Genomic DNA, 4665 nt, shown 5'->3' on the forward strand with positions numbered 1-4665 from the left:
AACAAGGGCAAGTTGCGACTCTTTTACGCAAGGACGTTCGTCGTAATTTGCCTGTAATTAGATCGTACTTCAAAATACGATTTTATTACGATTGTCTGCAAGTAAATTACGGTCAAAAAACGATGAAAACGCGATCTAGAGGTCAGTAGTGTAAGATTTTCCCTATTACTCGAGTCCAACCTGATTGATGAGATTGCTTTGTATGGAGTATTTCGGCGAACCTACACAAGCAATATTAGAGTTTTTTTGCCACATCCGTGGATAGGCTAGTCTGCTACACAGCCGTTTTTGGTGGGGAGAAGCGTTGCGTGACGACACTAAGATCAGACTATGAATAGGCCTGCTGCCTCTTTTAAAAGGTTCCCTCACCTGGGAGAACAATGCAATATTTTCCTCTCACTGCTTTACTCTTCTACAGCGTCGGAATAGTACAATCAACTCTGAAAGGGACCACAATTTAAAGCCTTTAAAGACAGACATCTCCACGATCGTGCCGTGATTTGACGCCATGTTTGGTGCTTGAACTGGCGTCCAGACCTCCCCGCTTGGTGACTTACGCGATCACGTGGAGCTTTTGAACCAATAGAAATGCGTAGAAGATCAGTTTTCTTGGTTCGAATCTTTAGGCGGACTTCTGTGCAGTACGAAAAGTGTTGGGTAAACGGATTGTCTTTGCGATGAATGCATCTGAAAAAGATGTTATTTTCAACGCAAAATATCACTTGTGAGGTTGCTTACATTTGGCTTCTTTCAAATCGACTTCGATTAAACAATGACTCAGCTGGATCGCACATTAAAGAGGAAGGTAAGCTTAATATGTACACAACTCGTGTTTGGTTGCTCAACTGAATTCGTCCGCTCGATTTATATGTCTCTGCTAGATTTAGAATGGTGACTTTTCGGGTGCTGTTTATCGGTTTTAATATGTAGTTTCCATCTTTTTTGTTTATACAGATATGAATGTGGTCTTTTCTGCAAATTGCCTTTGGAATCCTTTGGAATAATTACTACTTCTGGCAGAATTAGAAATCGAAGACTGTACTTCGATGGACTGCTTCGATGCATAAGAAGCAATATCATATTTAGAATTTTCATGCCTGCTACGTAAAAACTATGCAAGAGACTGATAAATTATAATTGTGGCTGACGCCGTTTTTTCCCAAGGATTAGGTAGGACTTTGCTATTTAACTAAATACCATAGTGGTTCTGATCGAGGAAATAAGTAGCACTTCCCTTTTTCGTCGCATTAAATAAAGCCATGTTAAGTCTTACATACTGACGGTTTATGCTTTCAAGTATTAGCTTATTTTTTTCTATCATTATTATGCATCTGTTCGCCTGTTGCTTTTCTTAAACACCAGGCCAAGATTCCTTGCTTTATATTAAATCTAAATTTTTCATTTAAGCTACTTCAATATGATTGCTGCATTCTAAACTGCAATGTATATAGTCACAAGTAAACATTAATTTGTTAAGCTTCAGTATGTCAAATTTTCCTCCAAAAGTATGTTAAGTTTTGATTGATGTCTTTAAAAAGAGATTTATACGGTCCTTTTATTGATTAAATAAATTGCAGTGTGTACCAAAATCTGTTATGTACTCCATTTGATTCACTGGATATTTTAAATGTCTAATTCCTGTGAATTCCATGAAACTCCCTGGAGATCCATGGAATTCCATAGAAACAGTCCTAATCCTCCATGGAAAATATCGATGCAGAAATTTCCATGGAATTCCATGGAATTCGTATAGGTAATAGCATGATTTGTAGTGATATTTGGCATAAATACCACAAGTGATATTTCAAAATTGGTATACGTAATTTCACGAGCCGTCAGGCGAGTGAAATTTGAGACAATTTTGAAATATCACGAGTGGTATATATAAATAGTGGTATATATATACAAATCTTGCCATTATTTGTTTATACTACTACCTGCAAAAGGTTTGTAATTTTCACATGTAGGTATTTCAAATTAAGTTGAAATACCACTGCTCTAAGCCAATCAAATTGCAGAAATTTCTAATGTAGTAGTATAACATAGGAAACGTCCTAATCCTCCATGCAAATATTTTCCATGGAAATTTATGGAGAAATTTCCATGGAATTCCATGGAAATTGATGTCCTAATCCTCCATGGAATTCCACGGAGAATTTTCCATGGAATTCCATGGAGGTTTTTCACACGGGTGGCCTTGGTATAAAAATGTTGTTCGAGGCACCTCGCACGTTGTAGGGATGAACCCCGGAGGTTGGTTTAAACATGTTCTTTAAACTCTCAGGGTAAAGGTTATTTAGAGATTTAAAAACACTTATTGCGAGCTGTTTAGAGCGTCTTTGCTCAAGGGTATCCCATCTCAAGTCTTGGAGGATATTCGCAGATCTTGTATTATAATCACTAAATGTTATAATTCTCCCAGCCCTATTTTGCAATCTCTGGAGTCGGTCACACAGGCCTTTTCCTATACATCCCCAGACTTCGGAGCAATAATCAAAATAAGGAGCGACTAAAGCATCATACATTTTCAGTAGGGTTTGGCAAGGCACCAGGGAACGAATACGTTTTAAGGCCCCTATACCTGCAGATACCTTTTTACAGATGGTATCTACATGAGATTGCCACCCCAATGCTTCGTCAACCTCTATTCCCAGATACCTATAATTAGTCACCCGAGTCAATTGTTGACTATTAACAGTAACGTTTAAGTCACCATTTAAATGCCTTAGTCGGTAGTGGCTTCCATTTATCATATATTTTGTCTTTTTGACATTTAATGTGAGTTTATTGGATTTCAGCCACTTTTGAACCTCATCCAAGTCTTTGTTTAACTTTTCTTCAAGAGTTGCGGGGTCATAGGCGGAAAGGGTAAGCGAGGTGTCATCAGCATACATGAGTGCAGATGATGACAGCTCGCATTCTTGCAGGTCATTTATATAAATGAGAAACAACAAGGGTCCAAGTACAGAACCTTGTGGGACCCCATAACTAACAGGAAGATAGTCTGATAGAGTTCCATTTACATAAGTACTCTGAAAGCGATTTGATAGGTATGATTTGAACCACTGAACTGCATGCGGGTCGAGACCATAAAGTTGCAGTATTTTTAACAATATGCTATGGTCAACCGTATCAAATGCTTTCTTAAGATCCAGAAAGAGTACACTGTTAATTAGGCCATCATCAATATTTAAGTACCAGTTGTTAGTAGCTTCAAGCAAGGCAGTCCAAGTAGAATGCATCGGTCTGAAGCCATGCTGAGAAACTGTCAGCAAATTATTGTGAGTTAGGTACTCATAAAGTTGTTTGAAGATAACCTTTTCGATTATTTTACGTTACATTACATTACGTTTGCCAGCTAATAACATTTCCATCCAAGGGCTAGGGAAGGGAAGTCTAAGGTGGGTACTCAATCATCACGGCATTACCTCTTCTTCTCTAGTCTCCAAGGCAGCCTTTTTTTTGTCGATCTTCACGCAACTCGACGACTCAAAAAAGCTGTATAAGTGAACACTTCCTCCCTGATTCTCGTCATGTCCGCTTCAAACAGTTTCGTCTTCCAGACTAAACCGAACCCAGGTATGGAATTCACAAAAAAAAATTGAGCAAGTGTATTTTATGAGGAGTCTTTAATCCTGATAAAATAAATTGACAAAGTTTCGAGTTCCCGGAACCTTGCTTTCATCTTTATTCAACAAATCAGCGTCGACGACACATCCCGTCGCTACCCCAGCTGATTTGAAATCCCTACACATTCAGTTCTATCTTCTTAACTGCAAACAAAAGTACGTACAAAAAATAATAACTGCCCTTCAAGAACTGAATTGAATATGAATTGCAAACTGTCCGGGGATCACAGGCATAGGCTCGCAAGAGCAACGTCAACATCTTTTCGCGCCATCTATGCATAATTAAAGAACATTACGTCAGACCCCACTGCAGTCTTGACTTGTCTATTTCGCTCTTGTATTTTGGGAGGTTCTGGAGCCAACAAGTGTAAACCATTTGCCTCTCGATCGAATCATTCGACATTATGCATCAGTCAATTCCACCTGCGCCCAGCCCCCTCCCCCTCCCCCGGCATTTGCATTTTTTTTGGCCTCGGATGGAAAATTCCCGGGGGTGGGGATTCTTGAGCTTCAAATCCCCCAGGGTGAGGACGAAAAAAGAGGGCAAATGCTATACGATAAAGCGCAATGTGTCAGTCCTAGCCCCGCGTACCTGGAGATTTTAATTGAGGTGGAGCGGAACGAAGGGGGGTTAAGCGAGCAGTGAAGTCGCGATTGTGGGTGTGTTTTCGTGGCCTCGGCTGCTCATTTGCGCGCTGGCCAAACGAAACTACCATCTATACACAGGCTATGATAGTTCAACAGCGATACTCACGCTGACGTGGCCTAGGTAAGTGCCAACCAGAAGCGCATTGGGTCTTGTAACAAAAAAAAAACGTTTGTAAACATTGATGTCCCCTATATAGCAAAGGAGTTATGACGTTACAAAAAGGTTACGTAACTCTGGGATTGGGTCGAATAGAAATCGGTAAAAGCACAACTGCCCAAAAAAATCATCGTGCTAGTGCGAATTGGTGGTGAAATTGTGGTACTATTACGCTCTGATTGCTCCAATAAAAGCTTCTAAAATTTGTTTAGATCGTACAGGGATTTGTAT

General features: G+C 39.7%; 1 long non-coding RNA gene across 1 annotated transcript; it reads left to right on the top strand.

The window, feature by feature from the left end:
- The first annotated feature begins 370 nt into the window (after positions 1 to 370).
- Positions 371 to 1589, top strand: LOC140927775 (uncharacterized). Its single transcript, XR_012164581.1, has 2 exons — positions 371 to 805; positions 955 to 1589. It is a non-coding gene; the product is annotated as an uncharacterized lncRNA (long non-coding RNA).
- The last annotated feature ends 3076 nt before the right edge of the window (positions 1590 to 4665 follow it).

Source organism: Porites lutea, chromosome 2, assembly GCF_958299795.1.
Source record: "Porites lutea chromosome 2, jaPorLute2.1, whole genome shotgun sequence".
NCBI lineage: Eukaryota > Metazoa > Cnidaria > Anthozoa > Scleractinia > Poritidae > Porites > Porites lutea.